Source organism: Schistocerca piceifrons, chromosome 1, assembly GCF_021461385.2.
Source record: "Schistocerca piceifrons isolate TAMUIC-IGC-003096 chromosome 1, iqSchPice1.1, whole genome shotgun sequence".
In the NCBI taxonomy this organism is placed as follows: domain Eukaryota; kingdom Metazoa; phylum Arthropoda; class Insecta; order Orthoptera; family Acrididae; genus Schistocerca; species Schistocerca piceifrons.
Window position 1 is genome coordinate 1,240,611,655 of NC_060138.1, and position 11,864 is coordinate 1,240,623,518.

An 11,864-nucleotide genomic window follows, 5' to 3' on the forward strand; every position below is an offset into this window, starting at 1 on the left:
ACCCTTTCCTCCCTCTTTACCGACAGATTAACTTCGGTGACGATTGCTTTTCCCAAATTTCCATTAGGTGCACGCGGTTTAATTTTTCACTGTCGTTAAGGTCGATAAGTGAGGGGGAGGTTACAGACCGAAGGCGTGATAATTGCATGGAGAGAGATAAGGACTGTAGGACGAGTGCTCGAGTGTCTCCCACAGGATTTGGCGTAAGTTGTGCGTCACGACATTTGCGATATGGGGACGTGCGTTGTCACGAAGCAGTGGCACGTCTTGGCGCACCAGTCCACAACGGTGATTTTCGACAAACATGTTGTCGCAAACAGATTCTTCATTCTCCAACGGATGTCTACCGGTGTTTGTTCTTTGACAACCAAGAGAAGAATAGCAGCACTTTGGCCCTGCATGGACGCGTTTGGTAATAATGTCGCCATATTTCACGTTTCCGCATTTACCGCAGGCACGCCTGAAAGACACAGACGCCGGACTAATCCCTTTCTGCGTGTTGGTATTTATATACCCGCATAGGAGTCGCACAACGTTGCATATACGCTCCATCAACGCCCTGAACTGGAATTTTTTTGATCGCCCCTTATAGTATTACGCATTGCATAGCTTTGAGAGTAAGTTTTTCCAGAAAAGGAAAAAAGAATTAAGAAATATAGCGTTATAGGGTTATGTGGGAAGATAGGGAGAGAATTCTTCCCGGCGCCACTAGATCGCGCTTTCGTACTGTCATTTCATCAGTAACGAGACACTGTTGTACGTATTTTTTATTAATTTCTTGTTCTCAACTGCATGCATTGTCGTGTGACTAGGGCCTCCCATCGGGTAGACCGTTCGCCGGGTGCAGGTCTTTCGATTTGACGCCACTTCGGCGACTTGCGCGTCGATGGGGATGAAATGATGATGATTAGGACAACACAACACCCATACCCTGAGCGGAGAAAATCTCCGACCCAGCCGGGAATCGAACGCGGGCCCTTAGGACTGACATTCTGTCGCGCTGACCACTCAGCTGATAAGAGCAGAGCGAGCTGTTGTAAGACTGCGGTCTTTCCAGCCAAACTCGCAACAGGCTAAGTGTGAAGCTCACGGGATCCTAGACGGGAAGCTTTGGGAGAGGATTTCCACTTACGGCGTCAGCCTGACGACCAAGGGAAACCTTGTGAAGAGGTGGACCCGTGTTCCCAGCTGTGTGGCTGGGAAACCAGCACCCTCTGCCCTGTTGTCTTTCCTGAGGGAGCTTCAGCCTGCAAACTCATTTCCTACCACAGGCATGATTCGGCCTTGTCTACACGGTCACAGGAAATTTGGAAATTTGTGGTAAGGACTATGGGACCAAACTGCTGAGGCCATCGATACCTAGGCTTACACACTAATCAAATTAACTTAAACTAACTTACGGTAAGGACAACACACACACACCCATGCCCGAGAGAGGACTCGAACCTCCGACGGGGGGAGCCGTACGAACTGTGACAAGACGCCTAAGACCGCGCGGCTACCCCGCGCGGCTACGGTCATAGGGGAGCAGATCCAGTGTGACGATAGATTTACAAAACACTCGTTGACCAATACTGTGATATTGCTCGTCAATCTGGAATCCATGCCAGACAGGATTAATAGGGGAAATATAGAAGAGCCAAAGAAGAGCAGTGATCGTGGCACCGAACTGACTCGCTCGCCATGTTGCCCGATAACCAGGGGCGATGATTCTACATCTACATCTACGTGATTACTCTGCTGTTCGCAACAAAGTTCCTGGCAAAGGGTTCAATGAACCACCTTCAAGCTGCCTCTCTACCGCTCCACTCTCGAACGGCACGCGGGAAAAACGAGCACTTAAATTTTTCCGTGTGAGCACTGATTTCTCTTATTTTATCGTGATGATCATTTCTCCCTATGTAGGTGGGTGCCAACAGAATGTTTTCGCAATCGGAGGAGAAAACTGGTGATTGAAATTTCACGAGAAGATCCCGTCGCAACGAAAAACGCCTTTGTTTTAATGATTGCCACTCCAATTCACGTATCATGTCTGTGAGACTAGCTCCCGTATTTCTCGATAATACAAAACGAACCGCCCTTCTTTGTACTTTTTCGAAGTCATCCGTCAGTCCCACCTGATGCGGATTCCACACCGCACACCAATACTCCAGAATAGGGCGGACAAGCGTAGTGCAAGCAGTCTCTTTAGTAGACCTGTTGCACCTTCTAAGTGTTCTGCCAATGAATTGCGATCTTTGGTTTGCTCTACCCACAATAATATCTATGTGACCGTTCCAATTTAGGTTACTTGTAATCGTAATCCCTAAGTATGTAGTTGAATTTTCAGCCCTCAGACTTATCGCGTAATCGAAATTTAGATGATTTCTTTTAGTATTCGTGTGAATAACTTCGCACTTTTCTTTATTAAGGGTCAATTGCCACTTCTCGCACCATACAGATATCTTATCTAAATCATTTTGCAAGTCGTTTTGATCATCTGATGACTTTACAAGACGGTAAATGACAGCATCATCTGCAAACAATGTAAGGCGGCTACTCAGATTGTCTCCTATCTCGTTACTATAGATCAGGAACAATAGAGGGCCTATAACACTTCCTTGGGGAAGTGTGATTGGCTAGAGCGCTCCCTTCATGTCTCTAAGCCAACGTATCCATACAAATATAATGAAACACATTCTAATTACTGCATTTTAAATATTCCTACTTCTGTTTTATTCGATGACTTTCCGTCTATTAGTACGAGCTGTGACCTTTCTGACAGGAAATCACGAATCCAGTCACACAACTGAGGCGATACTCCACAGGCGCTTGTGAGGAACGATTCGAAAGCCTTCTGGAAATCTAAAAATATGGAATCAATTTGACATCCCCTGTCGATAGCACTTATTACTTCATGAGTATAAGGAGCTAGTTGTGTTTCACAAGAACGATATTTTCTGAAACCGTGCTGACTATATGTCAATAAATCGTTTTCTTCGAGGTACTTCATAATGTTGCGGATTACTCCTACTTCCCTTTTTCGGGTATTGGTGTGACACTTCATTTCGTAATACAACCTCTTTGTTTGTCGTCCTTTGCACCCTTACAGCACAGCGGTACATCGACGACATTCTTCGCCGCGTTTTGTTGCCCTTAATGGCATCCTGGACTTACAGTTGCGGGCTTTCAAAATAACTACGCACCCTCCGACTCAGAGTTGCAATATTAAAAGTTTTGGCTGGTTTCGTTGTCTAGGGGCTGGGATACGTAATTGCCGCATTACAGGCCAAATACAGCTCAGTCTACAGTATACAATATACACATCAATCCAGTGGTCGAAGGTTCCTATCACTCGGCAGTTGCGAATTTAGAACCTAACATATAAATCTATAAACGAAGGATTGCAATTAAATACAATCTGCACGTACTATCTTAACGACTTTAGATGATGAGTACTATAGTAGAAGTACTTTTGAGAATGCGGTATATTTCTGCAAAACACTTATTGGTGTCGATGGTCCAGCAATTAAATAAAATATAAGTTGAATAACAGGGAAACAATAGATTCCTACTGCACGTAATTAGAACATAGCTCGCGAGATATTCAGTTTCAAATGCACACTACGTCTTCACTGCGGAAGCCACGGGACTCACACAAGAGCACAAGTCGGCACTCCGAAATATTTCAGTCTTCCGCGACCACGAGCAAATTGCTCCACTGTCCAAGTCTTTGCTGCGACTGCGCGTCCGTCGCGCCGTAATGTCCAGCACCTCCCGTCTCCTGTGCTGTACCGTACTCGTCCAGCACTGCCTCACTCCCACAACTCCACGTGTCCTCTCCGCAAACCGATGCTCCTCCCCAACCTCCATATCTCTTTCTTAGTAACAAGCGCTGTGATTGGCTAGAGCGCTCCCTTCATGTCTCTAAGCCAACGTATCCACACAAACATAATGAAACACACTCGAAATACTGCATTTTAAATATTCCTACGGCTGGACCATAAACACGCTCTAACACACATTATTAGATACATAAACAAATTAAATAAACATATATCAAAAGAAAAGAAGCAGAAGGTAGGCCAGTAGTCTAATGTCTCTGTGCTTCCTAAAACACAGTAAATATTTAACCAATTTCTTCACGAATAGTATACATCAGATATAAACAAAGACATAGATGAATAAATACTGGGCGATCAAAAAGTCAGTATAAATTTGAAAACTGAATAAATCATGGAATAGTGTAGATAGAGAGGTAAGAATTGACACACATGCTTGAAATGACATGGGGTTTTATTAGAACAAGAAAAAAACAAAGTTTACAAAATGTGAGACACATGGCGCTGGACAGCAAAACGTCAGTGACTGCGCATGACAATCGTTATGCTTGGCCTCCGAGGTCCCCAGACCTCAGTCCGTGCGGTTATTGCCTTTGGGGTTACCTGAAGTCACAAGTGTATCGTGATCGACCGACATCTCTAGGGATGCTGAAAGACAACATGCGACGCCAATGCCTCATCATAACTCCGGATATGCTTTACAGTGCTGTTCACAACATTATTCCTCGACTACAGCTATTGTTCAGGAATGATGGTGGACATATTGAGCACTTCCTGTAAAGAACATCATCCTTGTCTTACTTTGTTATGCTAATTATTGCTATTCTGATCAGATGAAGCGCCATCTGTCGGACATTTTTTAAACTTTTCTATTTTTTTGGTTCTAATAAAACCCCATGTCATTCCAAGTACGTGTGTCAATTTGTACCTCTCTATCTACATTATTCCGTGATTTATTCAGTTTTCAAATTTATACTGACTTTTTGATCACCTAGTATATTTATAAGCATGCTGCTACCGTGTTTTCGTGTAACTGTTGAGTACTTATGGCCTGACGCGATCGATAGTAATCGGCCAGTTTGAAGTCCAAAAACTCATGCCTGTAATTCATACCAATTTAGGTTTACATAAACATGTTTCTAAAGACACGGCGATCGACAAAATCGGATGAAGCGTTTATATTTTGGAAATTTGTTGCTGGGTGTTACTTGTATAATTTACCGTCGGATACTAAACTTTAAACTAATAAAGATATTGAAAATCTGATTACATCATCAGAATCTTCGTGCAAATAATGGTAATGTACATGTTTCTTTTTGAGGTATCATGATTCATCTTGCTACTATTAATTTCTATTTTTTTTTTTTTTTTTTTTTTTTTTTTGGTCATCAGTCTACTGACTGGTTTGATGCGGCCCGCCACGAATTCCTTTCCTGTGCTAACCTCTTCATCTCAGAGTAGCACTTGCAACCTACGTCCTCAATTATTTGCTTGACGTATTCCAATCTCTGTCTTCCTCTACAGTTTTTGCCCACTACAGCTCCCTCTAGTACCATGGAAGTCATTCCCTCATGTCTTAGCAGATGTGCTATCATCCTGTCCCTTTTCCTTATCAGTGTTTTCCACATATTCCTTTCCTCTCCGATTCTGCGTAGAACCTCGTCATTCCTTACCTTATCAGTCCACCTAATTTTCAACATTCGTCTATAGCACCACATCTCAAATGCTTCGATTCTCTTCTGTTCCGGTTTTCCCACAGTCCATGTTTCACTACCATACAATTCTGTACTCCAGACGTACATCCTCAGAAATTTCTTCCTCAAATTAAGGCCGGTATTTGATATTAGCAGACTTCTCTTGGCCAGAAATGCCTTTTTTGCCATAGCGAGTCTGCTTTTGATGTCCTCCTTGCTCCGTCCGTCATTGGTTATTTTACTGCCTAGGTAGCAGAATTCCTTAACTTCATTGACTTCGTGACCATCAATCCTGATGTTAAGTTTCTCGCTGTTCTCATTTCTACTACTTCTCATTACCTTCGTCTTTCTCCGATTTACTCTCAAACCATACTGTGTACTCATTAGACTGTTCATTCTGTTCAGTAGATCATTTAATTCTTCCTCACTTTCACTCAGGATAGCAATGTCATCAGCGAATCGTATAATTGATATCCTTTCACCTTGTATTTTAATTCCACTCCTGAACCTTTCTTTTATTTCCATCATTGCTTCCTCGATGTACAGATTGAAGAGTACGGGTGAAAGGCTACAGCCTTGTCTTACACCCTTCTTAATACGAGCACTTCGTTCTTGATCGTCCACTCTTATTATTCCCTCTTGGTTGTTGTACATAGTGTATATGACCCGTCTCTCCCTATAGCTTACCCCTACTTTTTTCAGAATCTCGAACAGCTTGCACCATTTCATATTGTCGAACGCTTTTTCCAGGTCGACAAATCCTATGAAAGTGTCCTGATTTTTATTTAGCCTTGCTTCCATTATTAGCCGTAACGTCAGAATTGCCTCTCTCGTCCCTTTACTTTTCCTAAAGCCAAAAGTGATCGGCACCTAGCGCATTCTATACGAACTGTGAAATGTCTGCCATTAAGGTTTCACAAAGTCCGCCATCTTTGTGACTCCCGGCGCACGGCGTCACCGAGGAATTCCCCGCCACGCCACGCCTGGACCCCGGCTAACGTTCGGCACCGCCTGGTCCAGCTATCGTGCGGCATCACTCGGCTGCTGACGAGCCGCGGCTTTGACGGCCGTCCTGTGCGGCCGCCCCAACTCCGAACATAGAAATATCCCGGGCGCCGCAACTCGCCCATTAACTCACACAGTTCAGCAAGATAATGCCAGCACGCGCACTCCGAGAGTTTCTATTGCTTGTCTTGGGGCTTGTCAAACCTACCTTGTCCAACTTGGTCGGCGGATCTCTGCCCAATTGAGAGCGTTTGGAGCCTTATGGGCAGGGCCGTCCACCAACCAGCTTCGGATTTTGACGATGTAATGCGCCCACTGGACAAAACTGGGCACGACGTGCCCCAGGAGCACATCCAGCACGTCTTTCAATCAATGCGGAGCGGAATAACTGCTTGCGTAAGGGCCAGAGGTGGGCCAACGCGTTATTGACTTGCTCAGTTGCGTCCATTGGACATTATGCAACAGGCAGGAAGAGACACATGTGAAACAGCGGGTGCAATTGCAGTCACACTTAACAGACTTCGAGGCACGAGGCAGCAACCAACCAGAATCAGCCCGGAAAAAATTTTCTGGCACTTTCAAGCTGCTGGATTCACGCATGCGCAGAAGTGTTAAATGCAAAAATGAAAATGAGCCAAATGTAACCTCCCCATAAAAAATGTTAATGAAAAATGTGAGCCAAGTGCAGCCTGCCCACAGAAATATAAAAATGGAAATGGAGCCAAGCGTAAACTCCCCATAAAACAATAATTAAATGAATTTTAAATAATATTGTAACCTCTGAACAAAATTGGCTCCGATTTATAGTCTGTGTGCAGAAATGCATTCACATTTAATGTTACCACAAAAATTCTATTCCCATTTAATGTCAAGTTCGAAACAGAAAAATTCCTAAACACCAAAAATAATAAAAAAGTTTTGTAACCCGACGAATTTTATGAGGACAGCAGCGCTGACCTTCGGCCCTGTATTCTGAATAAAAAGGCAAAAATGTTACCTCAATAAAACCGCAATTGTATCTGCTCTTAATTAGTCATTTTTCGACACAGCTTCGTGCAATGCTGGCCTATATTTTTTTTTTAATTCTTGGATGCAATGATAATGCATTGGAAATTCTTTAAATTAAAATGAATGCTTTTCTTTAAAAGAGTTGCTTTATATTATAAAAATTATTATTGGAACATCTTTTTTGAACAAATTAAATTACAATTAACATACATTATTAAATATGCGCAAGGCTGCTTCTTTACCTTCTACAACAATACTCATCGTCCAGAGTCCTGACCAGAGTCGCGAGCAGAGCACACAGCCGACGCATGCCGACTCCCGCCGACTCACGCACACTACTACCGACTCGCAACTGTCCACTCGCGCAGACAAGCGCAGACTAGCGACTAGCAACAACTAACGATAAACTACTCTCTGGTCAGAGATTCTGTCATGCCTCGCCCATCGCCGGCAAAGCATACGTCTTACACTGTGAGTTGGAGTGGGGGCAGTCTCCAGGTAATCTGTGTTTACATTTCGTTGTTTTGGCGTTTTTTGTTTTTTCTTCGTGTTTTAAAAAACGACCACAATATTATTGCACCTGGTAGTGGGGGCACTTCTGTCGGCTCATCGTAAGTTAGCACCTAATCGTGGTAGAAAGTATACGCACAAGTGACCTGAAAGCATTGACTGAGCGATGCGTTTTCCATAGTCACCACTGTTCTTGTTTACTGTGACGTCACGGGCTGTTTACGATATTTGCCAAGCGCAGCAATACCGTGGTCGGGTAATACAGCTCTCACGTCAAATGGAAACAAAATGATTTTCTGTGACTGGGAGCTACCAAGTGAATTAAAGTGCATTCACATAATAGTGGAAGACTAAAATAATGTGTTATTAGTTTCAGCTTTCTGATTTGGTTTTATTTCCACGTTAATGGCAGCATTAATCGTCTTGCAGAAATCTGAAGTTATTTTTGTCGGTTTTCTAAAGAAATTTGGCTTTTATTGATCAACTAAAGTGAACTGTTCTTTTTCGATCAAGCAGTCAGTTCACTTGTAACGCAGTGTTTCATTCCACGCTATTGGCTAATTTAAAATTTTCGCTCAATTTCAAGTGCACATTTTTATTTCCTCTTGCACATGCCATCAACAGATCACATGTCATACCATAATAAAGAATCAAACATGAGAGAACATTCTGAGAAAATTGGCATCCCGAAAACCACACCGATAAGCCTAATATCAGCTACTTCAGTGTGAATCTGGACATACGAATGTGCGCTTTAAGGCGTACTGTGCTTTTCAGTGTGGTTTAAGAAATTTCGATGCTCTTGGAATATTGTCTTCTTTCTTTTATGATATAATGGGGTATCTATGTACCAACATTCGTAAATGTTCGCATGTAGTGACTAAGCAGACGAATTTGAATAGCAGTACCGAGTAAAATAATTACAAATATGCTAACAATTTTAGCAGGATAAACTGTTTTTTATTACTCATCGTCCTTCCGCCAAACACAATACTTTTTTCTATCAAAAGACACTTTCGATGCCTGTCTTGTACCTTCTTTAGGCTTCATGTTATTGTTTAATTTGTGTTGTTTACGTTTTAAATGCAAATAACGCCAATTGTAGACTGGCAGCGTATCTTGTTTTATCATTGTAATACATTTTCCTTGGCTAATTTGTACGATATGTTTTTGAACTGTTTTTATACCGTTATACACCTCTCTTTCATCTTTTATCGTTAACTTACACCAATAAAAGAACGAAAAAACTTTAGACAACACATTCTAAGAGTTATTTCGATACTGTTGCTGCTCCGCATGGTTTATTGCCATTACACAGAAATGCCGAAAATCTAATGAGGCAGCACATAAGTTTCAACTCGAAATTGTGTAGATCCACCTTCCTGAATATTAATATCTAAGAACAAGAATTAAAAGATATTTAGTGCTTAACGCAACTTTATACCACAGACTAACGCTTTACTATCTGGTTTGATAGTATAATACAAGTTGTGGTTCCGCTCTCCACCTAGCCCAGACGAGGTTTTCACTCATAAAAGAGCAACGAATAACACAAAGCCAATAGATCTACGTAGAAGACCTCTGTTCCAAGGTTTAGGTGTTCGTTATTCCCGCGCGCTGTTCGGGAGTGGAATGGTAGAGAGTATGATTGTGGTTCGATGAACCCTCTGCCAACCACTTAAATGTGATATGCAGAGTAGTGATGTAGATGTAGATGTATTCACCAGCGTCGCAACTTAGCAGCATCTACATACTGAAGTCGTCTCAGTCTGTTGGAAATAGCAAAACTATAAATGTCCAAGCTCAAACTACAAGACATGTGACTACGTTCATACAACAGAAATGTTGCCTTTATAAAAATAACTCTATTCATCGAGGAATTCAGATGTACAACTTGCAAACACAAATAAAACATTGACAACACTTTTCCGCTCTGCTAGAAAAGTGTACTTGTTCAAATGCTTTCCGGAGGTATTTTGGTGACTATTACATAAGTGCAAGCGTAAGGTTCATGATGTAGAAGTTTAGAAATGGCTTTATTCGGAACTGTAAACAGAGACAAATTGAAGATAACACGTTTATACACCAACGTCGCATTTCCTGATTTTAACTACATCACCATACATAAAAAATGACGTCCTTGTGTTTCTAAGCATGGTATTTTCTTAGTACGCGAGTTCTGATACGAAAACTCCAAACATGGCATTTTAGTTTGAGAACAATGGAATCCACCATGGCGTAAAAATAAATTGCGGATTGACAACTAGCGCTACAGGAGACCAGGCATCGAAATTTCATGTAGAAGTAGGAGACAAAGGGTTTGAGCAGCGCAGACACGGAGTCATATGTTTATAAGCCATCGTAGCTGCGCGTGCACAGTAATGGCTGGTTTCTGGCGCTTGAAAGTAGCTCTCTGGTAGCTGTTCAAACGAACCTGCTAAGTCCAGCCACATTCAAACTTTCGAAAATTTTCTAAGTCCTCAACTCGTGGCCACTGAGATATTACAGTTCTGAAATATTGGCTGCTTTGTATCTTCCAGACACATTACCAACCCAACCCACCACTGACAAAAGACCCTGTGCTCCGTCTTGTTTGCTTATTTAAAAACTTGGTCATATGACCACTACGTTAGTCAATGCAGAGTTTTCAACCTGACCACCATTAATGGAAGTTGAACATAATATAATATTTGTATATTTCACGACATACTCATGGGTAATTTGCGATCTCATATTACAATATTCACTCTAAATTCTGCAGTAACAATTAGCTACATTAAGCTCATTCAAAACAATGTCTTTACATGCCTTGGCGCTGCAGCCCTACGACGATTTTACATACATTAAAATATCGAAATGTTGCTAAATAGACATGGAAATTAATGGGGTCATTGACTGCGATTCTCATGATGCCGTTAATCAAATTGCGTACCTGTGGAGAAATCTTTGTTGAAACACATTTCTTTACGATAATATGAAATTGCTTATAACTATTTACTTATTTATTTAACAACAATAGTAACTTGTTCTATTCCTTGCTGGTATCTAGAGCTTTGAAACAATGTATAATATGTGTACATTGCGTGTGTGCATCATTAATTATAGATTTTATAAACAGTAATAACTTTTAAAGTTAAGAAGTTTGCCAATAATTATTTTATAAGAATGGTATAAATGTTAGACAGTTTCCCTCACTACCGCAAATCGGAAGCTGTCTTTAGATTTTCCACAGCGTGTCTGTAAATAGTGTTGGTGTTATCAGTGAATACGTCAGGTTCTTATTTTATGCACTCAGTCACTTTACCATCTTAGTTCGGTCAGTGGACATGCCGCCCGAGTTACGCCCTACCAGCATTTCCAAGTCGCCGACACGCTGCTACCTGTCTCCCGGCACGTGGCCTGCTCTTAACGCTGCCCGGTATCAAGCCTGACCTACCTAGGCCAGCCGTATCGAGGCAACTTGCCATCCAAAAACCCCTCAACCAGATACTCAGCACTCACACAACTCGTAGCGGACTAGCCACTCGTAATGTCACTAGTGGTCTCATAAACATCCGCCGTTGTGCACCGAATGTAAGCAAAGTCGTAACACAGATACTGTTCGTGCGATTACCTGTGCGCCCATTGGTCTGTGCTCTACTGCTGTAGCCAACAGACAATTTACTCGTTAAGCTATTGCAACTTTCACAATGTATACGACAGCAGAAAAAGTGGGTAAGGTTTTGGTGCGGTTGTCCGCGTTATCGTGTTTGCTCACTGAAAGTGGCGATAAGATTGATAAATTATTGAAGCTGTCTGCCCCTGATTCCCAATTAGCTATAACACT